The following is a 25,534-nucleotide window of genomic DNA, read 5'->3' as shown; positions in this document are numbered from 1 at the left end:
TAGTCAACCAGGCAAGGTCAAGCACACACCAGGGGACATGCCTCAGCCTTGTCAGCAAACCCTACTGCCTTTTGTGGTGTATCCTCACTTGCCTAAGTGTCAGATGGGGCCAGGGCAAATCACGGGAAATCCCTCACCTTTTGTCCTCGCAACGGTGAACTCCTCGGAGGCAGGTTTTGCTAAAGGACACAAAAAGAGGAAAAGAGCCAAGGAATCAACCTGACCAAAATCGGCCACCCAGGTCTTTTGGATTACTTGGTGCAGGTGAAAGAAATCAAAATGGGAGTCCGCTCTAAAGAAGATCTGTAAGGCTGGGCCAAAGGACTTTCCCACAGGGCCTCAGCATAACCTCTCTGAGCATGATTTTTAGGTCATCATCTCTCTTCCAGACAGATTATGTCATCATTGACCCCAGCCATATCACTCCCCAGGAAAAATCCCCTGAGACCTGAAGATGCTTACCACAAATGTCTTCCTTCCACCCAGGAAGGACAGTGGATGAGAGCGTTCACACATCATCTTCCAGTTTCCCGGGCAGTTGGCTTGACCCCCATGAAAGCAGGACAAGAGACATCGACCTCACTAACCCTTTGAAAAGGGGAAATCAGTAAGACAGAGATCCCAGAAGAGAAACTCACTTCCCTAAGGCTAGGCTTTCAGCCAGACATTCGCGAACACATGGACAAAATCAAGAGAGCCATTTGCAACCCACTGGGGAGTCTGCTGACCCATGACAGAAGGAGAGAATCATGCAATATTCAGAAGAAGGCAGAGAGGTCTCTGGATGTAGCACAAATTTACAGGAGGACCCAGGCAAAAGGAGCCTTTGCCATTGCTTAAGCCTGACTGATGTGTTGAAGGCAGCCAACTATGCGTCCACGGGCACTGTCCAATGTGTGCGGACTCCCGGGAAATGGCACCCAAGAGTCCCCAGCACCGGGGGATCTTCAAATCAGCTGGAGGACATTTGGAAAAGAATAGCTTTCCAAGAATTCTGCCAACACTTGTTAAAATTGCCACAGTCCTTCAACGCTTTCGTTTCACCACTGAGCCATGGAGAGACACAATCGAATCTACCTCAGGCCCCAATAATCCCCAGAGAGGGAACACATCTCCTCCCGTATATCAAGCATCAGAGGATCCCGTGGGGCACACGGAAAAGGAGTTCTATGGAATCTCTACAAGATTCCAAAGATCTGTCAAGAAAATGATCTTTCCACATGTGGAAGGCAGCAGTTATGCCTGCATTGCCTGATTAGGCTGTCAGCAGATCCTGACCTCCTGTGGTATGAACCTGAAACTAGTCATGACGCTCGCGACCCACGTACCGAATGGTATTGAGCCTGGCATTAGCTTTTTGACTCAGATAGTGGTGCTGCTGCCTTTTCTTGAATGCTACAGCGAGGTATCAGGCTACTCCAGTCTTCATCCAATACCAAGATGTCTGGGAAAGACGCCCTGGAGATCCTAAGAGTCCAGTCGCAACTGACACAGGCTTTCAACTAGGGCAAGTCTCTCTGGTTTCTCCAGTAGAGCTGCTACACACTCCCATCCCGTAAAGAGTTGAGAGTTGAAAATATTCTCAAATTCCGTAGACATACCCGACTGGGAACCGGACGATCAAAAATTACTCAAGTGGAAATTCTTCTAGGTTCCTGTGCTTCCTAACTATCCACCCGTGCATATCACCGCCACTTGGTCAATAGGTCAGGTCAAGCTCAAAGCAGGGGACACGTCTCAGCTTTTCCACAAAACCCGACTGCCTCTTGGGCTCCATTTTCACTTGTCTAAGTGTCACCAGAGACAAGGGAGAACCGCCATCATTCACTCACCTTGAGTTCTTTCGGTGGTGAATCTCCTGAAAGCAGGTCTTTCCAAATGACAGAAAAAGACGAAAAGAGCCAAGGAATCAGCATGACCAAAATCGGTCAGGGAGGAGTTTTTGATCACTTGGTGGAGGAAAAAGGGATCCAAACGGGGGTCCACTCTGAAGCAGATCATTAACGTTAGGGAAAAGGAGTTTCTCTCTGGGCCTCAGCGGGATCCTATTGAGCATGATTTTTATGTCATCATCTCTCTTGGAGACAAGTTGAGGTGTCTTCGTTGACCCGAGACATCTCAATCCCCGGGAGAAATCACCTGAGTCTTCAAGTTCCTCACCACCGATATCGTCCATCCAGCCCGCAATCACGCAGGATGAGAAGGTTCGCACATCCTCTTCCGGTTTCCCGGGGAGTAGCTTGACCCTCATGAAAGCAGGAAAACAGGCTTCGACCTTGCAATCCTTTGAGGAAGGGCAAAGAAGTAAGTCAGACATCAGACGAGAGACATTCATTGCCTAACAGCTATGCTTTTTCCACATATAGCCCAAAAGAGGGACGAAATCAAGACACACACTTCTCGCCCATTAGTGAGACTGCTGACCCTTGACAGAAAGGCAGACGCGTGCCAGATCAAGACAAGGCATAGAGGACTCCGAATGGAGAAAAGTACTCAGGAAGTCCCAGCCAAGAACAGGCTATTCATTTGATCAGCCCCGGCTAATGTCTACGAGGAAGCCGAATCTGTGTCCACAGGCACGGATCCGTGCACGAGCACTTCCAGGAAATGACATCCAAGGGTTCCCAAAACTGGGGATCTTCAAATGAGCTGTGGGACACTCGGAAGAGTGCTTTCACCAAGAATTTGGCCCCAAAACCAACTAGGCATTTCCAGAGTTTGATTTCACCCTTGTGCCATGGAGAGACACAGTCAAGGCCACCTCATTCCCAAAGAATGGGAACACAGGGAACACATCTCCTCCTGTTTATCAACCATCAGAGGATTCCTTGGCACAAAGAGAGCAGGAGTCTTATGGAACCTCTACAGGATTCCAACCAACTCTGTAGGAACAGGGATCTTTGCACATGTGCAAGGCAGCACTTACGCCTGCTTTCACTGTCTAGAGCTCCAGGGAAACATGACCTCCTGTGGCATCAACCTGAAAGTGCTCCTGACCCTCGTGTCCCCTTCACACCTGGCATCGACCCTGACTTTAGATTTTCTACGCAGTTATCTGTGCAGCTACCTTTACTTGAAAGCTGGAGCCAGCTATCAGACTACTGAGTCGCTCATCCAATTTCAAGATTCACGGGAAAAGCGACCTGCAAATCCTGCGAGTCCAGCCGCAACTGACACACGCTTTCAATTACAGCAAGTTGACCAGTCTCCTGTAGAGCTCTGAGCCATTCACATCTCATAAATATCTTGGGAAAATACATTGTTCTAGTTGGCCGTTTCTCCCATTTCGGTAGGCCGTATCGGACTTGGACCCAGGCTATCGCAGATGACTCCAGCGCACATGTTTCAGGATTCTCTGATTGCTAAGTATCCACCCACGCACGTCACCGCCACTTAGTCAACCAGGCAAGGTCAAGCACACACCAGGGGACATGCCTCAGCCTTGTCAGCAAACCCTACTGCCTTTTGTGGTGTATCCTCACTTGCCTAAGTGTCAGATGGGGCCAGGGCAAATCACGGGAAATCCCTCACCTTTTGTCCTCGCAACGGTGAACTCCTCGGAGGCAGGTTTTGCTAAAGGACACAAAAAGAGGAAAAGAGCCAAGGAATCAACCTGACCAAAATCGGCCACCCAGGTCTTTTGGATTACTTGGTGCAGGTGAAAGAAATCAAAATGGGAGTCCGCTCTAAAGAAGATCTGTAAGGCTGGGCCAAAGGACTTTCCCACAGGGCCTCAGCATAACCTCTCTGAGCATGATTTTTAGGTCATCATCTCTCTTCCAGACAGATTATGTCATCATTGACCCCAGCCATATCACTCCCCAGGAAAAATCCCCTGAGACCTGAAGATGCTTACCACAAATGTCTTCCTTCCACCCAGGAAGGACAGTGGATGAGAGCGTTCACACATCATCTTCCAGTTTCCCGGGCAGTTGGCTTGACCCCCATGAAAGCAGGACAAGAGACATCGACCTCACTAACCCTTTGAAAAGGGGAAATCAGTAAGACAGAGATCCCAGAAGAGAAACTCACTTCCCTAAGGCTAGGCTTTCAGCCAGACATTCGCGAACACATGGACAAAATCAAGAGAGCCATTTGCAACCCACTGGGGAGTCTGCTGACCCATGACAGAAGGAGAGAATCATGCAATATTCAGAAGAAGGCAGAGAGGTCTCTGGATGTAGCACAAATTTACAGGAGGACCCAGGCAAAAGGAGCCTTTGCCATTGCTTAAGCCTGACTGATGTGTTGAAGGCAGCCAACTATGCGTCCACGGGCACTGTCCAATGTGTGCGGACTCCCGGGAAATGGCACCCAAGAGTCCCCAGCACCGGGGGATCTTCAAATCAGCTGGAGGACATTTGGAAAAGAATAGCTTTCCAAGAATTCTGCCAACACTTGTTAAAATTGCCACAGTCCTTCAACGCTTTCGTTTCACCACTGAGCCATGGAGAGACACAATCGAATCTACCTCAGGCCCCAATAATCCCCAGAGAGGGAACACATCTCCTCCCGTATATCAAGCATCAGAGGATCCCGTGGGGCACACGGAAAAGGAGTTCTATGGAATCTCTACAAGATTCCAAAGATCTGTCAAGAAAATGATCTTTCCACATGTGGAAGGCAGCAGTTATGCCTGCATTGCCTGATTAGGCTGTCAGCAGATCCTGACCTCCTGTGGTATGAACCTGAAACTAGTCATGACGCTCGCGACCCACGTACCGAATGGTATTGAGCCTGGCATTAGCTTTTTGACTCAGATAGTGGTGCTGCTGCCTTTTCTTGAATGCTACAGCGAGGTATCAGGCTACTCCAGTCTTCATCCAATACCAAGATGTCTGGGAAAGACGCCCTGGAGATCCTAAGAGTCCAGTCGCAACTGACACAGGCTTTCAACTAGGGCAAGTCTCTCTGGTTTCTCCAGTAGAGCTGCTACACACTCCCATCCCGTAAAGAGTTGAGAGTTGAAAATATTCTCAAATTCCGTAGACATACCCGACTGGGAACCGGACGATCAAAAATTACTCAAGTGGAAATTCTTCTAGGTTCCTGTGCTTCCTAACTATCCACCCGTGCATATCACCGCCACTTGGTCAATAGGTCAGGTCAAGCTCAAAGCAGGGGACACGTCTCAGCTTTTCCACAAAACCCGACTGCCTCTTGGGCTCCATTTTCACTTGTCTAAGTGTCACCAGAGACAAGGGAGAACCGCCATCATTCACTCACCTTGAGTTCTTTCGGTGGTGAATCTCCTGAAAGCAGGTCTTTCCAAATGACAGAAAAAGACGAAAAGAGCCAAGGAATCAGCATGACCAAAATCGGTCAGGGAGGAGTTTTTGATCACTTGGTGGAGGAAAAAGGGATCCAAACGGGGGTCCACTCTGAAGCAGATCATTAACGTTAGGGAAAAGGAGTTTCTCTCTGGGCCTCAGCGGGATCCTATTGAGCATGATTTTTATGTCATCATCTCTCTTGGAGACAAGTTGAGGTGTCTTCGTTGACCCGAGACATCTCAATCCCCGGGAGAAATCACCTGAGTCTTCAAGTTCCTCACCACCGATATCGTCCATCCAGCCCGCAATCACGCAGGATGAGAAGGTTCGCACATCCTCTTCCGGTTTCCCGGGGACTAGCTTGACCCTCATGAAAGCAGGAAAACAGGCTTCGACCTTGCAATCCTTTGAGGAAGGGCAAAGAAGTAAGTCAGACATCAGACGAGAGACATTCATTGCCTAACAGCTATGCTTTTTCCACATATAGCCCAAAAGAGGGACGAAATCAAGACACACACTTCTCGCCCATTAGTGAGACTGCTGACCCTTGACAGAAAGGCAGACGCGTGCCAGATCAAGACAAGGCATAGAGGACTCCGAATGGAGAAAAGTACTCAGGAAGTCCCAGCCAAGAACAGGCTATTCATTTGATCAGCCCCGGCTAATGTCTACGAGGAAGTCGAATCTGTGTCCACAGGCACGGATCCGTGCACGAGCACTTCCAGGAAATGACATCCAAGGGTTCCCAAAACTGGGGATCTTCAAATGAGCTGTGGGACACTCGGAAGAGTGCTTTCACCAAGAATTTGGCCCCAAAACCAACTAGGCATTTCCAGAGTTTGATTTCACCCTTGTGCCATGGAGAGACACAGTCCAGGCCACCTCATTCCCAAAGAATGGGAACACAGGGAACACATCTCCTCCTGTTTATCAACCATCAGAGGATTCCTTGGCACAAAGAGAGCAGGAGTCTTATGGAACCTCTACAGGATTCCAACCAACTCTGTAGGAACAGGGATCTTTGCACATGTGCAAGGCAGCACTTACGCCTGCTTTCACTGTCTAGAGCTCCAGGGAAACATGACCTCCTGTGGCATCAACCTGAAAGTGCTCCTGACCCTCGTGTCCCCTTCACACCTGGCATCGACCCTGACTTTAGATTTTCTACGCAGTTATCTGTGCAGCTACCTTTACTTGAAAGCTGGAGCCAGCTATCAGACTACTGAGTCGCTCATCCAATTTCAAGATTCACGGGAAAAGCGACCTGCAAATCCTGCGAGTCCAGCCGCAACTGACACACGCTTTCAATTACAGCAAGTTGACCAGTCTCCTGTAGAGCTCTGAGCCATTCACATCTCATAAATATCTTGGGAAAATACATTGTTCTAGTTGGCCGTTTCTCCCATTTCGGTAGGCCGTATCGGACTTGGACCCAGGCTATCGCAGATGACTCCAGCGCACATGTTTCAGGATTCTCTGATTGCTAAGTATCCACCCACGCACGTCACCGCCACTTAGTCAACCAGGCAAGGTCAAGCACACACCAGGGGACATGCCTCAGCCTTGTCAGCAAACCCTACTGCCTTTTGTGGTGTATCCTCACTTGCCTAAGTGTCAGATGGGGCCAGGGCAAATCACGGGAAATCCCTCACCTTTTGTCCTCGCAACGGTGAACTCCTCGGAGGCAGGTTTTGCTAAAGGACACAAAAAGAGGAAAAGAGCCAAGGAATCAACCTGACCAAAATCGGCCACCCAGGTCTTTTGGATTACTTGGTGCAGGTGAAAGAAATCAAAATGGGAGTCCGCTCTAAAGAAGATCTGTAAGGCTGGGCCAAAGGACTTTCCCACAGGGCCTCAGCATAACCTCTCTGAGCATGATTTTTAGGTCATCATCTCTCTTCCAGACAGATTATGTCATCATTGACCCCAGCCATATCACTCCCCAGGAAAAATCCCCTGAGACCTGAAGATGCTTACCACAAATGTCTTCCTTCCACCCAGGAAGGACAGTGGATGAGAGCGTTCACACATCATCTTCCAGTTTCCCGGGCAGTTGGCTTGACCCCCATGAAAGCAGGACAAGAGACATCGACCTCACTAACCCTTTGAAAAGGGGAAATCAGTAAGACAGAGATCCCAGAAGAGAAACTCACTTCCCTAAGGCTAGGCTTTCAGCCAGACATTCGCGAACACATGGACAAAATCAAGAGAGCCATTTGCAACCCACTGGGGAGTCTGCTGACCCATGACAGAAGGAGAGAATCATGCAATATTCAGAAGAAGGCAGAGAGGTCTCTGGATGTAGCACAAATTTACAGGAGGACCCAGGCAAAAGGAGCCTTTGCCATTGCTTAAGCCTGACTGATGTGTTGAAGGCAGCCAACTATGCGTCCACGGGCACTGTCCAATGTGTGCGGACTCCCGGGAAATGGCACCCAAGAGTCCCCAGCACCGGGGGATCTTCAAATCAGCTGGAGGACATTTGGAAAAGAATAGCTTTCCAAGAATTCTGCCAACACTTGTTAAAATTGCCACAGTCCTTCAACGCTTTCGTTTCACCACTGAGCCATGGAGAGACACAATCGAATCTACCTCAGGCCCCAATAATCCCCAGAGAGGGAACACATCTCCTCCCGTATATCAAGCATCAGAGGATCCCGTGGGGCACACGGAAAAGGAGTTCTATGGAATCTCTACAAGATTCCAAAGATCTGTCAAGAAAATGATCTTTCCACATGTGGAAGACAGCAGTTATGCCTGCATTGCCTGATTAGGCTGTCAGCAGATCCTGACCTCCTGTGGTATGAACCTGAAACGAGTCATGACGCTCGCGACCCACGTACCGAATGGTATTGAGCCTGGCATTAGCTTTTTGACTCAGATAGTGGTGCTGCTGCCTTTTCTTGAATGCTACAGCGAGGTATCAGGCTACTCCAGTCTTCATCCAATACCAAGATGTCTGGGAAAGACGCCCTGGAGATCCTAAGAGTCCAGTCGCAACTGACACAGGCTTTCAACTAGGGCAAGTCTCTCTGGTTTCTCCAGTAGAGCTGCTACACACTCCCATCCCGTAAAGAGTTGAGAGTTGAAAATATTCTCAAATTCCGTAGACATACCCGACTGGGAACCGGACGATCAAAAATTACTCAAGTGGAAATTCTTCTAGGTTCCTGTGCTTCCTAACTATCCACCCGTGCATATCACCGCCACTTGGTCAATAGGTCAGGTCAAGCTCAAAGCAGGGGACACGTCTCAGCTTTTCCACAAAACCCGACTGCCTCTTGGGCTCCATTTTCACTTGTCTAAGTGTCACCAGAGACAAGGGAGAACCGCCATCATTCACTCACCTTGAGTTCTTTCGGTGGTGAATCTCCTGAAAGCAGGTCTTTCCAAATGACAGAAAAAGACGAAAAGAGCCAAGGAATCAGCATGACCAAAATCGGTCAGGGAGGAGTTTTTGATCACTTGGTGGAGGAAAAAGGGATCCAAACGGGGGTCCACTCTGAAGCAGATCATTAACGTTAGGGAAAAGGAGTTTCTCTCTGGGCCTCAGCGGGATCCTATTGAGCATGATTTTTATGTCATCATCTCTCTTGGAGACAAGTTGAGGTGTCTTCGTTGACCCGAGACATCTCAATCCCCGGGAGAAATCACCTGAGTCTTCAAGTTCCTCACCACCGATATCGTCCATCCAGCCCGCAATCACGCAGGATGAGAAGGTTCGCACATCCTCTTCCGGTTTCCCGGGGAGTAGCTTGACCCTCATGAAAGCAGGAAAACAGGCTTCGACCTTGCAATCCTTTGAGGAAGGGCAAAGAAGTAAGTCAGACATCAGACGAGAGACATTCATTGCCTAACAGCTATGCTTTTTCCACATATAGCCCAAAAGAGGGACGAAATCAAGACACACACTTCTCGCCCATTAGTGAGACTGCTGACCCTTGACAGAAAGGCAGACGCGTGCCAGATCAAGACAAGGCATAGAGGACTCCGAATGGAGAAAAGTACTCAGGAAGTCCCAGCCAAGAACAGGCTATTCATTTGATCAGCCCCGGCTAATGTCTACGAGGAAGCCGAATCTGTGTCCACAGGCACGGATCCGTGCACGAGCACTTCCAGGAAATGACATCCAAGGGTTCCCAAAACTGGGGATCTTCAAATGAGCTGTGGGACACTCGGAAGAGTGCTTTCACCAAGAATTTGGCCCCAAAACCAACTAGGCATTTCCAGAGTTTGATTTCACCCTTGTGCCATGGAGAGACACAGTCCAGGCCACCTCATTCCCAAAGAATGGGAACACAGGGAACACATCTCCTCCTGTTTATCAACCATCAGAGGATTCCTTGGCACAAAGAGAGCAGGAGTCTTATGGAACCTCTACAGGATTCCAACCAACTCTGTAGGAACAGGGATCTTTGCACATGTGCAAGGCAGCACTTACGCCTGCTTTCACTGTCTAGAGCTCCAGGGAAACATGACCTCCTGTGGCATCAACCTGAAAGTGCTCCTGACCCTCGTGTCCCCTTCACACCTGGCATCGACCCTGACTTTAGATTTTCTACGCAGTTATCTGTGCAGCTACCTTTACTTGAAAGCTGGAGCCAGCTATCAGACTACTGAGTCGCTCATCCAATTTCAAGATTCACGGGAAAAGCGACCTGCAAATCCTGCGAGTCCAGCCGCAACTGACACACGCTTTCAATTACAGCAAGTTGACCAGTCTCCTGTAGAGCTCTGAGCCATTCACATCTCATAAATATCTTGGGAAAATACATTGTTCTAGTTGGCCGTTTCTCCCATTTCGGTAGGCCGTATCGGACTTGGACCCAGGCTATCGCAGATGACTCCAGCGCACATGTTTCAGGATTCTCTGATTGCTAAGTATCCACCCACGCACGTCACCGCCACTTAGTCAACCAGGCAAGGTCAAGCACACACCAGGGGACATGCCTCAGCCTTGTCAGCAAACCCTACTGCCTTTTGTGGTGTATCCTCACTTGCCTAAGTGTCAGATGGGGCCAGGGCAAATCACGGGAAATCCCTCACCTTTTGTCCTCGCAACGGTGAACTCCTCGGAGGCAGGTTTTGCTAAAGGACACAAAAAGAGGAAAAGAGCCAAGGAATCAACCTGACCAAAATCGGCCACCCAGGTCTTTTGGATTACTTGGTGCAGGTGAAAGAAATCAAAATGGGAGTCCGCTCTAAAGAAGATCTGTAAGGCTGGGCCAAAGGACTTTCCCACAGGGCCTCAGCATAACCTCTCTGAGCATGATTTTTAGGTCATCATCTCTCTTCCAGACAGATTATGTCATCATTGACCCCAGCCATATCACTCCCCAGGAAAAATCCCCTGAGACCTGAAGATGCTTACCACAAATGTCTTCCTTCCACCCAGGAAGGACAGTGGATGAGAGCGTTCACACATCATCTTCCAGTTTCCCGGGCAGTTGGCTTGACCCCCATGAAAGCAGGACAAGACACATCGACCTCACTAACCCTTTGAAAAGGGGAAATCAGTAAGACAGAGATCCCAGAAGAGAAACTCACTTCCCTAAGGCTAGGCTTTCAGCCAGACATTCGCGAACACATGGACAAAATCAAGAGAGCCATTTGCAACCCACTGGGGAGTCTGCTGACCCATGACAGAAGGAGAGAATCATGCAATATTCAGAAGAAGGCAGAGAGGTCTCTGGATGTAGCACAAATTTACAGGAGGACCCAGGCAAAAGGAGCCTTTGCCATTGCTTAAGCCTGACTGATGTGTTGAAGGCAGCCAACTATGCGTCCACGGGCACTGTCCAATGTGTGCGGACTCCCGGGAAATGGCACCCAAGAGTCCCCAGCACCGGGGGATCTTCAAATCAGCTGGAGGACATTTGGAAAAGAATAGCTTTCCAAGAATTCTGCCAACACTTGTTAAAATTGCCACAGTCCTTCAACGCTTTCGTTTCACCACTGAGCCATGGAGAGACACAATCGAATCTACCTCAGGCCCCAATAATCCCCAGAGAGGGAACACATCTCCTCCCGTATATCAAGCATCAGAGGATCCCGTGGGGCACACGGAAAAGGAGTTCTATGGAATCTCTACAAGATTCCAAAGATCTGTCAAGAAAATGATCTTTCCACATGTGGAAGGCAGCAGTTATGCCTGCATTGCCTGATTAGGCTGTCAGCAGATCCTGACCTCCTGTGGTATGAACCTGAAACTAGTCATGACGCTCGCGACCCACGTACCGAATGGTATTGAGCCTGGCATTAGCTTTTTGACTCAGATAGTGGTGCTGCTGCCTTTTCTTGAATGCTACAGCGAGGTATCAGGCTACTCCAGTCTTCATCCAATACCAAGATGTCTGGGAAAGACGCCCTGGAGATCCTAAGAGTCCAGTCGCAACTGACACAGGCTTTCAACTAGGGCAAGTCTCTCTGGTTTCTCCAGTAGAGCTGCTACACACTCCCATCCCGTAAAGAGTTGAGAGTTGAAAATATTCTCAAATTCCGTAGACATACCCGACTGGGAACCGGACGATCAAAAATTACTCAAGTGGAAATTCTTCTAGGTTCCTGTGCTTCCTAACTATCCACCCGTGCATATCACCGCCACTTGGTCAATAGGTCAGGTCAAGCTCAAAGCAGGGGACACGTCTCAGCTTTTCCACAAAACCCGACTGCCTCTTGGGCTCCATTTTCACTTGTCTAAGTGTCACCAGAGACAAGGGAGAACCGCCGTCATTCACTCACCTTGAGTTCTTTCGGTGGTGAATCTCCTGAAAGCAGGTCTTTCCAAATGACAGAAAAAGACGAAAAGAGCCAAGGAATCAGCATGACCAAAATCGGTCAGGGAGGAGTTTTTGATCACTTGGTGGAGGAAAAAGGGATCCAAACGGGGGTCCACTCTGAAGCAGATCATTAACGTTAGGGAAAAGGAGTTTCTCTCTGGGCCTCAGCGGGATCCTATTGAGCATGATTTTTATGTCATCATCTCTCTTGGAGACAAGTTGAGGTGTCTTCGTTGACCCGAGACATCTCAATCCCCGGGAGAAATCACCTGAGTCTTCAAGTTCCTCACCACCGATATCGTCCATCCAGCCCGCAATCACGCAGGATGAGAAGGTTCGCACATCCTCTTCCGGTTTCCCGGGGACTAGCTTGACCCTCATGAAAGCAGGAAAACAGGCTTCGACCTTGCAATCCTTTGAGGAAGGGCAAAGAAGTAAGTCAGACATCAGACGAGAGACATTCATTGCCTAACAGCTATGCTTTTTCCCCATATAGCCCAAAAGAGGGACGAAATCAAGACACACACTTCTCGCCCATTAGTGAGACTGCTGACCCTTGACAGAAAGGCAGACGCGTGCCAGATCAAGACAAGGCATAGAGGACTCCGAATGGAGAAAAGTACTCAGGAAGTCCCAGCCAAGAACAGGCTATTCATTTGATCAGCCCCGGCTAATGTCTACGAGGAAGCCGAATCTGTGTCCACAGGCACGGATCCGTGCACGAGCACTTCCAGGAAATGACATCCAAGGGTTCCCAAAACTGGGGATCTTCAAATGAGCTGTGGGACACTCGGAAGAGTGCTTTCACCAAGAATTTGGCCCCAAAACCAACTAGGCATTTCCAGAGTTTGATTTCACCCTTGTGCCATGGAGAGACACAGTCCAGGCCACCTCATTCCCAAAGAATGGGAACACAGGGAACACATCTCCTCCTGTTTATCAACCATCAGAGGATTCCTTGGCACAAAGAGAGCAGGAGTCTTATGGAACCTCTACAGGATTCCAACCAACTCTGTAGGAACAGGGATCTTTGCACATGTGCAAGGCAGCACTTACGCCTGCTTTCACTGTCTAGAGCTCCAGGGAAACATGACCTCCTGTGGCATCAACCTGAAAGTGCTCCTGACCCTCGTGTCCCCTTCACACCTGGCATCGACCCTGACTTTAGATTTTCTACGCAGTTATCTGTGCAGCTACCTTTACTTGAAAGCTGGAGCCAGCTATCAGACTACTGAGTCGCTCATCCAATTTCAAGATTCACGGGAAAAGCGACCTGCAAATCCTGCGAGTCCAGCCGCAACTGACACACGCTTTCAATTACAGCAAGTTGACCAGTCTCCTGTAGAGCTCTGAGCCATTCACATCTCATAAATATCTTGGGAAAATACATTGTTCTAGTTGGCCGTTTCTCCCATTTCGGTAGGCCGTATCGGACTTGGACCCAGGCTATCGCAGATGACTCCAGCGCACATGTTTCAGGATTCTCTGATTCCTAAGTATCCACCCACGCACGTCACCGCCACTTAGTCAACCAGGCAAGGTCAAGCACACACCAGGGGACATGCCTCAGCCTTGTCAGCAAACCCTACTGCCTTTTGTGGTGTATTCTCACTTGCCTAAGTGTCAGATGGGGCCAGGGCAAATCACGGGAAATCCCTCACCTTTTGTCCTCGCAACGGTGAACTCCTCGGAGGCAGGTTTTGCTAAAGGACACAAAAAGAGGAAAAGAGCCAAGGAATCAACCTGACCAAAATCGGCCACCCAGGTCTTTTGGATTACTTGGTGCAGGTGAAAGAAATCAAAATGGGAGTCCGCTCTAAAGAAGATCTGTAAGGCTGGGCCAAAGGACTTTCCCACAGGGCCTCAGCATAACCTCTCTGAGCATGATTTTTAGGTCATCATCTCTCTTCCAGACAGATTATGTCATCATTGACCCCAGCCATATCACTCCCCAGGAAAAATCCCCTGAGACCTGAAGATGCTTACCACAAATGTCTTCCTTCCACCCAGGAAGGACAGTGGATGAGAGCGTTCACACATCATCTTCCAGTTTCCCGGGCAGTTGGCTTGACCCCCATGAAAGCAGGACAAGACACATCGACCTCACTAACCCTTTGAAAAGGGGAAATCAGTAAGACAGAGATCCCAGAAGAGAAACTCACTTCCCTAAGGCTAGGCTTTCAGCCAGACATTCGCGAACACATGGACAAAATCAAGAGAGCCATTTGCAACCCACTGGGGAGTCTGCTGACCCATGACAGAAGGAGAGAATCATGCAATATTCAGAAGAAGGCAGAGAGGTCTCTGGATGTAGCACAAATTTACAGGAGGACCCAGGCAAAAGGAGCCTTTGCCATTGCTTAAGCCTGACTGATGTGTTGAAGGCAGCCAACTATGCGTCCACGGGCACTGTCCAATGTGTGCGGACTCCCGGGAAATGGCACCCAAGAGTCCCCAGCACCGGGGGATCTTCAAATCAGCTGGAGGACATTTGGAAAAGAATAGCTTTCCAAGAATTCTGCCAACACTTGTTAAAATTGCCACAGTCCTTCAACGCTTTCGTTTCACCACTGAGCCATGGAGAGACACAATCGAATCTACCTCAGGCCCCAATAATCCCCAGAGAGGGAACACATCTCCTCCCGTATATCAAGCATCAGAGGATCCCGTGGGGCACACGGAAAAGGAGTTCTATGGAATCTCTACAAGATTCCAAAGATCTGTCAAGAAAATGATCTTTCCACATGTGGAAGGCAGCAGTTATGCCTGCATTGCCTGATTAGGCTGTCAGCAGATCCTGACCTCCTGTGGTATGAACCTGAAACTAGTCATGACGCTCGCGACCCACGTACCGAATGGTATTGAGCCTGGCATTAGCTTTTTGACTCAGATAGTGGTGCTGCTGCCTTTTCTTGAATGCTACAGCGAGGTATCAGGCTACTCCAGTCTTCATCCAATACCAAGATGTCTGGGAAAGACGCCCTGGAGATCCTAAGAGTCCAGTCGCAACTGACACAGGCTTTCAACTAGGGCAAGTCTCTCTGGTTTCTCCAGTAGAGCTGCTACACACTCCCATCCCGTAAAGAGTTGAGAGTTGAAAATATTCTCAAATTCCGTAGACATACCCGACTGGGAACCGGACGATCAAAAATTACTCAAGTGGAAATTCTTCCAGGTTCCTGTGCTTCCTAACTATCCACCCGTGCATATCACCGCCACTTGGTCAATAGGTCAGGTCAAGCTCAAAGCAGGGGACACGTCTCAGCTTTTCCACAAAACCCGACTGCCTCTTGGGCTCCATTTTCACTTGTCTAAGTGTCACCAGAGACAAGGGAGAACCGCCATCATTCACTCACCTTGAGTTCTTTCGGTGGTGAATCTCCTGAAAGCAGGTCTTTCCAAATGACAGAAAAAGACGAAAAGAGCCAAGGAATCAGCATGACCAAAATCGGTCAGGGAGGAGTTTTTGATCACTTGGTGGAGGAAAAAGGGATCCAAACGGGGGTCCACTCTGAAGCAGATCATTAACGTTAGGGAAAAGGAGTTTCTCTCTGGGCCTCAGCGGGATCCTATTGAGCATGATTTTTATGTCATCATCTCTCTTGGAGACAAGTTGAGGTGTCTTCGTTGACCCGAGACATCTCAATCCCCGGGAGAAATCACCTGAGTCTTCAAGTTCCTCACCACCGATATCGTCCATCCAGCCCGCAATCACGCAGGATGAGAAGGTTCGCACATCCTCTTCCGGTTTCCCGGGGACTAGCTTGACCCTCATGAAAGCAGGAAAACAGGCTTCGACCTTGCAATCCTTTGAGGAAGGGCAAAGAAGTAAGTCAGACATCAGACGAGAGACATTCATTGCCTAACAGCTATGCTTTTTCCCCATATAGCCCAAAAGAGGGACGAAATCAAGACACACACTTCTCGCCCATTAGTGAGACTGCTGACCCTTGACAGAAAGGCAGACGCGTGCCAGATCAAGACAAGGCATAGAGGACTCCGAATGGAGAAAAGTACTCAGGAAGTCCCAGCCAAGAACAGGCTATTCATTTGATCAGCCCCGGCTAATGTCTACGAGGAAGCCGAATCTGTGTCCACAGGCACGGATCCGTGCACGAGCACTTCCAGGAAATGACATCCAAGGGTTCCCAAAACTGGGGATCTTCAAATGAGCTGTGGGACACTCGGAAGAGTGCTTTCACCAAGAATTTGGCCCCAAAACCAACTAGGCATTTCCAGAGTTTGATTTCACCCTTGTGCCATGGAGAGACACAGTCCAGGCCACCTCATTCCCAAAGAATGGGAACACAGGGAACACATCTCCTCCTGTTTATCAACCATCAGAGGATTCCTTGGCACAAAGAGAGCAGGAGTCTTATGGAACCTCTACAGGATTCCAACCAACTCTGTAGGAACAGGGATCTTTGCACATGTGCAAGGCAGCACTTACGCCTGCTTTCACTGTCTAGAGCTCCAGGGAAACATGACCTCCTGTGGCATCAACCTGAAAGTGCTCCTGACCCTCGTGTCCCCTTCACACCTGGCATCGACCCTGACTTTAGATTTTCTACGCAGTTATCTGTGCAGCTACCTTTACTTGAAAGCTGGAGCCAGCTATCAGACTACTGAGTCGCTCATCCAATTTCAAGATTCACGGGAAAAGCGACCTGCAAATCCTGCGAGTCCAGCCGCAACTGACACACGCTTTCAATTACAGCAAGTTGACCAGTCTCCTGTAGAGCTCTGAGCCATTCACATCTCATAAATATCTTGGGAAAATACATTGTTCTAGTTGGCCGTTTCTCCCATTTCGGTAGGCCGTATCGGACTTGGACCCAGGCTATCGCAGATGACTCCAGCGCACATGTTTCAGGATTCTCTGATTCCTAAGTATCCACCCACGCACGTCACCGCCACTTAGTCAACCAGGCAAGGTCAAGCACACACCAGGGGACATGCCTCAGCCTTGTCAGCAAACCCTACTGCCTTTTGTGGTGTATTCTCACTTGCCTAAGTGTCAGATGGGGCCAGGGCAAATCACGGGAAATCCCTCACCTTTTGTCCTCGCAACGGTGAACTCCTCGGAGGCAGGTTTTGCTAAAGGACACAAAAAGAGGAAAAGAGCCAAGGAATCAACCTGACCAAAATCGGCCACCCAGGTCTTTTGGATTACTTGGTGCAGGTGAAAGAAATCAAAATGGGAGTCCGCTCTAAAGAAGATCTGTAAGGCTGGGCCAAAGGACTTTCCCACAGGGCCTCAGCATAACCTCTCTGAGCATGATTTTTAGGTCATCATCTCTCTTCCAGACAGATTATGTCATCATTGACCCCAGCCATATCACTCCCCAGGAAAAATCCCCTGAGACCTGAAGATGCTTACCACAAATGTCTTCCTTCCACCCAGGAAGGACAGTGGATGAGAGCGTTCACACATCATCTTCCAGTTTCCCGGGCAGTTGGCTTGACCCCCATGAAAGCAGGACAAGACACATCGACCTCACTAACCCTTTGAAAAGGGGAAATCAGTAAGACAGAGATCCCAGAAGAGAAACTCACTTCCCTAAGGCTAGGCTTTCAGCCAGACATTCGCGAACACATGGACAAAATCAAGAGAGCCATTTGCAACCCACTGGGGAGTCTGCTGACCCATGACAGAAGGAGAGAATCATGCAATATTCAGAAGAAGGCAGAGAGGTCTCTGGATGTAGCACAAATTTACAGGAGGACCCAGGCAAAAGGAGCCTTTGCCATTGCTTAAGCCTGACTGATGTGTTGAAGGCAGCCAACTATGCGTCCACGGGCACTGTCCAATGTGTGCGGACTCCCGGGAAATGGCACCCAAGAGTCCCCAGCACCGGGGGATCTTCAAATCAGCTGGAGGACATTTGGAAAAGAATAGCTTTCCAAGAATTCTGCCAACACTTGTTAAAATTGCCACAGTCCTTCAACGCTTTCGTTTCACCACTGAGCCATGGAGAGACACAATCGAATCTACCTCAGGCCCCAATAATCCCCAGAGAGGGAACACATCTCCTCCCGTATATCAAGCATCAGAGGATCCCGTGGGGCACACGGAAAAGGAGTTCTATGGAATCTCTACAAGATTCCAAAGATCTGTCAAGAAAATGATCTTTCCACATGTGGAAGGCAGCAGTTATGCCTGCATTGCCTGATTAGGCTGTCAGCAGATCCTGACCTCCTGTGGTATGAACCTGAAACTAGTCATGACGCTCGCGACCCACGTACCGAATGGTATTGAGCCTGGCATTAGCTTTTTGACTCAGATAGTGGTGCTGCTGCCTTTTCTTGAATGCTACAGCGAGGTATCAGGCTACTCCAGTCTTCATCCAATACCAAGATGTCTGGGAAAGACGCCCTGGAGATCCTAAGAGTCCAGTCGCAACTGACACAGGCTTTCAACTAGGGCAAGTCTCTCTGGTTTCTCCAGTAGAGCTGCTACACACTCCCATCCCGTAAAGAGTTGAGAGTTGAAAATATTCTCAAATTCCGTAGACATACCCGACTGGGAACCGGACGATCAAAAATTACTCAAGTGGAAATTCTTCCAGGTTCCTGTGCTTCCTAACTATCCACCCGTGCATATCACCGCCACTTGGTCAATAGGTCAGGTCAAGCTCAAAGCAGGGGACACGTCTCAGCTTTTCCACAAAACCCGACTGCCTCTTGGGCTCCATTTTCACTTGTCTAAGTGTCACCAGAGACAAGGGAGAACCGCCATCATTCACTCACCTTGAGTTCTTTCGGTGGTGAATCTCCTGAAAGCAGGTCTTTCCAAATGACAGAAAAAGACGAAAAGAGCCAAGGAATCAGCATGACCAAAATCGGTCAGGGAGGAGTTTTTGATCACTTGGTGGAGGAAAAAGGGATCCAAACGGGGGTCCACTCTGAAGCAGATCATTAACGTTAGGGAAAAGGAGTTTCTCTCTGGGCCTCAGCGGGATCCTATTGAGCATGATTTTTATGTCATCATCTCTCTTGGAGACAAGTTGAGGTGTCTTCGTTGACCCGAGACATCTCAATCCCCGGGAGAAATCACCTGAGTCTTCAAGTTCCTCACCACCGATATCGTCCATCCAGCCCGCAATCACGCAGGATGAGAAGGTTCGCACATCCTCTTCCGGTTTCCCAGGGAGTAGCTTGACCCTCATGAAAGCAGGAAAACAGGCTTCGACCTTGCAATCCTTTGAGGAAGGGCAAAGAAGTAAGTCAGACATCAGACGAGAGACATTCATTGCCTAACAGCTATGCTTTTTCCCCATATAGCCCAAAAGAGGGACGAAATCAAGACACACACTTCTCGCCCATTAGTGAGACTGCTGACCCTTGACAGAAAGGCAGACGCGTGCCAGATCAAGACAAGGCATAGAGGACTCCGAATGGAGAAAAGTACTCAGGAAGTCCCAGCCAAGAACAGGCTATTCATTTGATCAGCCCCGGCTAATGTCTACGAGGAAGCCGAATCTGTGTCCACAGGCACGGATCCGTGCACGAGCACTTCCAGGAAATGACATCCAAGGGTTCCCAAAACTGGGGATCTTCAAATGAGCTGTGGGACACTCGGAAGAGTGCTTTCACCAAGAATTTGGCCCCCAAATCAACTAGGCATTTCCAGAGTTTGATTTCACCCTTGTGCCATGGAGAGACACAGTCAAGGCCACCTCATTCCCAAAGAATGGGAACACAGGGAACACATCTCCTCCTGTTTATCAACCATCAGAGGATTCCTTGGCACAAAGAGAGCAGGAGTCTTATGGAACCTCTACAGGATTCCAACCAACTCTGTAGGAACAGGGATCTTTGCACATGTGCAAGGCAGCACTTACGCCTGCTTTCACTGTCTAGAGCTCCAGGGAAACATGACCTCCTGTGGCATCAACCTGAAAGTGCTCCTGACCCTCGTGTCCCCTTCACACCTGGCATCGACCCTGACTTTAGATTTTCTACGCAGTTATCTGTGCAGCTACCTTTACTTGAAAGCTGGAGCCAGCTATCAGACGACTGAGTCGCTCATCCAATTTCAAGATTCACGGGAAAAGCGACCTGCAAATCCTGCGAGTCCAGCCGCAACTGACACACGCTTTCAATTACAGCAAGTTGACCAGTCTCCTGTAGAGCTCTGAGCCATTCACATCTCATAAATATCTTGGGAAAATACATTGTTCTAGTTGGCCGTTTCTCCCATTTCGGTAGGCCGTATCGGACTTGGACCCAGGCTATCGCAGATGACTCCAGCGCACATGTTTCAGGATTCTCTGATTCCTAAGTATCCACCCACGCACGTCACCGCCACTTAGTCAACCAGGCAAGGTCAAGCACACACCAGGGGACATGCCTCAGCCTTGTCAGCAAACCCTACTGCCTTTTGTGGTGTATCCTCACTTGCCTAAGTGTCAGATGGGGCCAGGGCAAATCACGGGAAATCCCTCACCTTTTGTCCTCGCAACGGTGAACTCCTCGGAGGCAGGTTTTGCTAAAGGACACAAAAAGAGGAAAAGAGCCAAGGAATCAACCTGACCAAAATCGGCCACCCAGGTCTTTTGGATTACTTGGTGCAGGTGAAAGAAATCAAAATGGGAGTCCGCTCTAAAGAAGATCTGTAAGGCTGGGCCAAAGGACTTTCCCACAGGGCCTCAGCATAACCTCTCTGAGCATGATTTTTAGGTCATCGTCTCTCTTCCAGACAGATTATGTCATCATTGACCCCAGCCATATCACTCCCCAGGAAAAATCCCCTGAGACCTGAAGATGCTTACCACAAATGTCTTCCTTCCACCCAGGAAGGACAGTGGATGAGAGCGTTCACACATCATCTTCCAGTTTCCCGGGCAGTTGGCTTGACCCCCATGAAAGCAGGACAAGACACATCGACCTCACTAACCCTTTGAAAAGGGGAAATCAGTAAGACAGAGATCCCAGAAGAGAAACTCACTTCCCTAAGGCTAGGCTTTCAGCCAGACATTCGCGAACACATGGACAAAATCAAGAGAGCCATTTGCAACCCACTGGGGAGTCTGCTGACCCATGACAGAAGGAGAGAATCATGCAATATTCAGAAGAAGGCAGAGAGGTCTCTGGATGTAGCACAAATTTACAGGAGGACCCAGGCAAAAGGAGCCTTTGCCATTGCTTAAGCCTGACTGATGTGTTGAAGGCAGCCAACTATGCGTCCACGGGCACTGTCCAATGTGTGCGGACTCCCGGGAAATGGCACCCAAGAGTCCCCAGCACCGGGGGATCTTCAAATCAGCTGGAGGACATTTGGAAAAGAATAGCTTTCCAAGAATTCTGCCAACACTTGTTAAAATTGCCACAGTCCTTCAACGCTTTCGTTTCACCACTGAGCCATGGAGAGACACAATCGAATCTACCTCAGGCCCCAATAATCCCCAGAGAGGGAACACATCTCCTCCCGTATATCAAGCATCAGAGGATCCCGTGGGGCACACGGAAAAGGAGTTCTATGGAATCTCTACAAGATTCCAAAGATCTGTCAAGAAAATGATCTTTCCACATGTGGAAGGCAGCAGTTATGCCTGCATTGCCTGATTAGGCTGTCAGCAGATCCTGACCTCCTGTGGTATGAACCTGAAACTAGTCATGACGCTCGCGACCCACGTACCGAATGGTATTGAGCCTGGCATTAGCTTTTTGACTCAGGTAGTGGTGCTGCTGCCTTTTCTTGAATGCTACAGCGAGGTATCAGGCTACTCCAGTCTTCATCCAATACCAAGATGTCTGGGAAAGACGCCCTGGAGATCCTAAGAGTCCAGTCGCAACTGACACAGGCTTTCAACTAGGGCAAGTCTCTCTGGTTTCTCCAGTAGAGCTGCTACACACTCCCATCCCGTAAAGAGTTGAGAGTTGAAAATATTCTCAAATTCCGTAGACATACCCGACTGGGAACCGGACGATCAAAAATTACTCAAGTGGAAATTCTTCTAGGTTCCTGTGCTTCCTAACTATCCACCCGTGCATATCACCGCCACTTGGTCAATAGGTCAGGTCAAGCTCAAAGCAGGGGACACGTCTCAGCTTTTCCACAAAACCCGACTGCCTCTTGGGCTCCATTTTCACTTGTCTAAGTGTCACCAGAGACAAGGGAGAACCGCCATCATTCACTCACCTTGAGTTCTTTCGGTGGTGAATCTCCTGAAAGCAGGTCTTTCCAAATGACAGAAAAAGACGAAAAGAGCCAAGGAATCAGCATGACCAAAATCGGTCAGGGAGGAGTTTTTGATCACTTGGTGGAGGAAAAAGGGATCCAAACGGGGGTCCACTCTGAAGCAGATCATTAACGTTAGGGAAAAGGAGTTTCTCTCTGGGCCTCAGCGGGATCCTATTGAGCATGATTTTTATGTCATCATCTCTCTTGGAGACAAGTTGAGGTGTCTTCGTTGACCCGAGACATCTCAATCCCCGGGAGAAATCACCTGAGTCTTCAAGTTCCTCACCACCGATATCGTCCATCCAGCCCGCAATCACGCAGGATGAGAAGGTTCGCACATCCTCTTCCGGTTTCCCGGGGACTAGCTTGACCCTCATGAAAGCAGGAAAACAGGCTTCGACCTTGCAATCCTTTGAGGAAGGGCAAAGAAGTAAGTCAGACATCAGACGAGAGACATTCATTGCCTAACAGCTATGCTTTTTCCACATATAGCCCAAAAGAGGGACGAAATCAAGACACACACTTCTCGCCCATTAGTGAGACTGCTGACCCTTGACAGAAAGGCAGACGCGTGCCAGATCAAGACAAGGCATAGAGGACTCCGAATGGAGAAAAGTACTCAGGAAGTCCCAGCCAAGAACAGGCTATTCATTTGATCAGCCCCGGCTAATGTCTACGAGGAAGCCGAATCTGTGTCCACAGGCACGGATCCGTGCACGAGCACTTCCAGGAAATGACATCCAAGGGTTCCCAAAACTGGGGATCTTCAAATGAGCTGTGGGACACTCGGAAGAGTGCTTTCACCAAGAATTTGGCCCCAAATTCAACTAGGCATTTCCAGAGTTTGATTTCACCCTTGTGCCATGGAGAGACACAGTCCAGGCCACCTCATTCCCAAAGAATGGGAACACAGGGAACACATCTCCTCCTGTTTATCAACCATCAGAGGATTCCTTGGCACAAAGAGAGCAGGAGTCTTATGGAACCTCTACAGGATTCCAACCAACTCTGTAGGAACAGGGATCTTTGCACATGTGCAAGGCAGCACTTACGCCTGCTTTCACTGTCTAGAGCTCCAGGGAAACATGACCTCCTGTGGCATCAACCTGAAAGTGCTCCTGACCCTCGTGTCCCCTTCACACCTGGCATCGACCCTGACTTTAGATTTTCTACGCAGTTATCTGTGCAGCTACCTTTACTTGAAAGCTGGAGCCAGCTATCAGACTACTGAGTCGCTCATCCAATTTCAAGATTCACGGGAAAAGCGACCTGCAAATCCTGCGAGTCCAGCCGCAACTGACACACGCTTTCAATTACAGCAAGTTGACCAGTCTCCTGTAGAGCTCTGAGCCATTCACATCTCATAAATATCTTGGGAAAATACATTGTTCTAGTTGGCCGTTTCTCCCATTTCGGTAGGCCGTATCGGACTTGGACCCAGGCTATCGCAGATGACTCCAGCGCACATGTTTCAGGATTCTCTGATTCCTAAGTATCCACCCACGCACGTCACCGCCACTTAGTCAACCAGGCAAGGTCAAGCACACACCAGGGGACATGCCTCAGCCTTGTCAGCAAACCCTACTGCCTTTTGTGGTGTATCCTCACTTGCCTAAGTGTCAGATGGGGCCAGGGCAAATCACGGGAAATCCCTCACCTTTTGTCCTCGCAACGGTGAACTCCTCGGAGGCAGGTTTTGCTAAAGGACACAAAAAGAGGAAAAGAGCCAAGGAATCAACCTGACCAAAATCGGCCACCCAGGTCTTTTGGATTACTTGGTGCAGGTGAAAGAAATCAAAATGGGAGTCCGCTCTAAAGAAGATCTGTAAGGCTGGGCCAAAGGACTTTCCCACAGGGCCTCAGCATAACCTCTCTGAGCATGATTTTTAGGTCATCGTCTCTCTTCCAGACAGATTATGTCATCATTGACCCCAGCCATATCACTCCCCAGGAAAAATCCCCTGAGACCTGAAGATGCTTACCACAAATGTCTTCCTTCCACCCAGGAAGGACAGTGGATGAGAGCGTTCACACATCATCTTCCAGTTTCCCGGGCAGTTGGCTTGACCCCCATGAAAGCAGGACAAGACACATCGACCTCACTAACCCTTTGAAAAGGGGAAATCAGTAAGACAGAGATCCCAGAAGAGAAACTCACTTCCCTAAGGCTAGGCTTTCAGCCAGACATTCGCGAACACATGGACAAAATCAAGAGAGCCATTTGCAACCCACTGGGGAGTCTGCTGACCCATGACAGAAGGAGAGAATCATGCAATATTCAGAAGAAGGCAGAGAGGTCTCTGGATGTAGCACAAATTTACAGGAGGACCCAGGCAAAAGGAGCCTTTGCCATTGCTTAAGCCTGACTGATGTGTTGAAGGCAGCCAACTATGCGTCCACGGGCACTGTCCAATGTGTGCGGACTCCCGGGAAATGGCACCCAAGAGTCCCCAGCACCGGGGGATCTTCAAATCAGCTGGAGGACATTTGGAAAAGAATAGCTTTCCAAGAATTCTGCCAACACTTGTTAAAATTGCCACAGTCCTTCAACGCTTTCGTTTCACCACTGAGCCATGGAGAGACACAATCGAATCTACCTCAGGCCCCAATAATCCCCAGAGAGGGAACACATCTCCTCCCGTATATCAAGCATCAGAGGATCCCGTGGGGCACACGGAAAAGGAGTTCTATGGAATCTCTACAAGATTCCAAAGATCTGTCAAGAAAATGATCTTTCCACATGTGGAAGGCAGCAGTTATGCCTGCATTGCCTGATTAGGCTGTCAGCAGATCCTGACCTCCTGTGGTATGAACCTGAAACTAGTCATGACGCTCGCGACCCACGTACCGAATGGTATTGAGCCTGGCATTAGCTTTTTGACTCAGGTAGTGGTGCTGCTGCCTTTTCTTGAATGCTACAGCGAGGTATCAGGCTACTCCAGTCTTCATCCAATACCAAGATGTCTGGGAAAGACGCCCTGGAGATCCTAAGAGTCCAGTCGCAACTGACACAGGCTTTCAACTAGGGCAAGTCTCTCTGGTTTCTCCAGTAGAGCTGCTACACACTCCCATCCCGTAAAGAGTTGAGAGTTGAAAATATTCTCAAATTCCGTAGACATACCCGACTGGGAACCGGACGATCAAAAATTACTCAAGTGGAAATTCTTCCAGGTTCCTGTGCTTCCTAACTATCCACCCGTGCATATCACCGCCACTTGGTCAATAGGTCAGGTCAAGCTCAAAGCAGGGGACACGTCTCAGCTTTTCCACAAAACCCGACTGCCTCTTGGGCTCCA

At 49.2% G+C, this 25,534-nt stretch overlaps 15 non-coding genes across 15 annotated transcripts; all 15 read right to left on the bottom strand.

The window, feature by feature from the left end:
* Positions 1-334: 334 nt before the first annotated feature.
* LOC126057818 (small nucleolar RNA SNORD115) lies at positions 335-412 on the bottom strand. Its single transcript, XR_007512890.1, has one exon. It is a non-coding gene; the product is annotated as a small nucleolar RNA SNORD115 (small nucleolar RNA).
* A 1,617-nt stretch (positions 413-2,029) lies between these two features.
* LOC126057437 (small nucleolar RNA SNORD115) lies at positions 2,030-2,110 on the bottom strand. Its single transcript, XR_007512525.1, has one exon. It is a non-coding gene; the product is annotated as a small nucleolar RNA SNORD115 (small nucleolar RNA).
* A 1,618-nt stretch (positions 2,111-3,728) lies between these two features.
* LOC126057817 (small nucleolar RNA SNORD115) lies at positions 3,729-3,806 on the bottom strand. The gene has a single exon (XR_007512889.1). It is a non-coding gene; the product is annotated as a small nucleolar RNA SNORD115 (small nucleolar RNA).
* A 1,617-nt stretch (positions 3,807-5,423) lies between these two features.
* Positions 5,424-5,504, bottom strand: LOC126057436 (small nucleolar RNA SNORD115). The gene has a single exon (XR_007512524.1). It is a non-coding gene; the product is annotated as a small nucleolar RNA SNORD115 (small nucleolar RNA).
* Positions 5,505-7,122: 1,618 nt separating this feature from the next.
* On the bottom strand, positions 7,123-7,200 carry LOC126057815 (small nucleolar RNA SNORD115). Its single transcript, XR_007512888.1, has one exon. It is a non-coding gene; the product is annotated as a small nucleolar RNA SNORD115 (small nucleolar RNA).
* Positions 7,201-8,817: 1,617 nt separating this feature from the next.
* Positions 8,818-8,898, bottom strand: LOC126057435 (small nucleolar RNA SNORD115). The gene has a single exon (XR_007512523.1). It is a non-coding gene; the product is annotated as a small nucleolar RNA SNORD115 (small nucleolar RNA).
* Positions 8,899-10,516: 1,618 nt separating this feature from the next.
* LOC126057814 (small nucleolar RNA SNORD115) lies at positions 10,517-10,594 on the bottom strand. The gene has a single exon (XR_007512887.1). It is a non-coding gene; the product is annotated as a small nucleolar RNA SNORD115 (small nucleolar RNA).
* A 1,617-nt stretch (positions 10,595-12,211) lies between these two features.
* Positions 12,212-12,292, bottom strand: LOC126057434 (small nucleolar RNA SNORD115). Its single transcript, XR_007512522.1, has one exon. It is a non-coding gene; the product is annotated as a small nucleolar RNA SNORD115 (small nucleolar RNA).
* A 1,618-nt stretch (positions 12,293-13,910) lies between these two features.
* On the bottom strand, positions 13,911-13,988 carry LOC126057812 (small nucleolar RNA SNORD115). Its single transcript, XR_007512885.1, has one exon. It is a non-coding gene; the product is annotated as a small nucleolar RNA SNORD115 (small nucleolar RNA).
* Positions 13,989-15,605: 1,617 nt separating this feature from the next.
* Positions 15,606-15,686, bottom strand: LOC126057433 (small nucleolar RNA SNORD115). The gene has a single exon (XR_007512521.1). It is a non-coding gene; the product is annotated as a small nucleolar RNA SNORD115 (small nucleolar RNA).
* Positions 15,687-17,304: 1,618 nt separating this feature from the next.
* LOC126057811 (small nucleolar RNA SNORD115) lies at positions 17,305-17,382 on the bottom strand. Its single transcript, XR_007512884.1, has one exon. It is a non-coding gene; the product is annotated as a small nucleolar RNA SNORD115 (small nucleolar RNA).
* Positions 17,383-18,999: 1,617 nt separating this feature from the next.
* On the bottom strand, positions 19,000-19,080 carry LOC126057431 (small nucleolar RNA SNORD115). The gene has a single exon (XR_007512520.1). It is a non-coding gene; the product is annotated as a small nucleolar RNA SNORD115 (small nucleolar RNA).
* Positions 19,081-20,698: 1,618 nt separating this feature from the next.
* Positions 20,699-20,776, bottom strand: LOC126057927 (small nucleolar RNA SNORD115). Its single transcript, XR_007513000.1, has one exon. It is a non-coding gene; the product is annotated as a small nucleolar RNA SNORD115 (small nucleolar RNA).
* Positions 20,777-22,393: 1,617 nt separating this feature from the next.
* Positions 22,394-22,474, bottom strand: LOC126057430 (small nucleolar RNA SNORD115). The gene has a single exon (XR_007512519.1). It is a non-coding gene; the product is annotated as a small nucleolar RNA SNORD115 (small nucleolar RNA).
* A 1,618-nt stretch (positions 22,475-24,092) lies between these two features.
* Positions 24,093-24,170, bottom strand: LOC126057925 (small nucleolar RNA SNORD115). The gene has a single exon (XR_007512999.1). It is a non-coding gene; the product is annotated as a small nucleolar RNA SNORD115 (small nucleolar RNA).
* Positions 24,171-25,534: the final 1,364 nt, after the last annotated feature.

This window comes from Elephas maximus, chromosome 13, assembly GCF_024166365.1.
Source record: "Elephas maximus indicus isolate mEleMax1 chromosome 13, mEleMax1 primary haplotype, whole genome shotgun sequence".
Taxonomy (NCBI): domain Eukaryota; kingdom Metazoa; phylum Chordata; class Mammalia; order Proboscidea; family Elephantidae; genus Elephas; species Elephas maximus.
The sequence above is the reverse complement of the archived record's forward strand: the minus strand, read 5'-3'. Positions and strand labels throughout refer to the sequence as shown.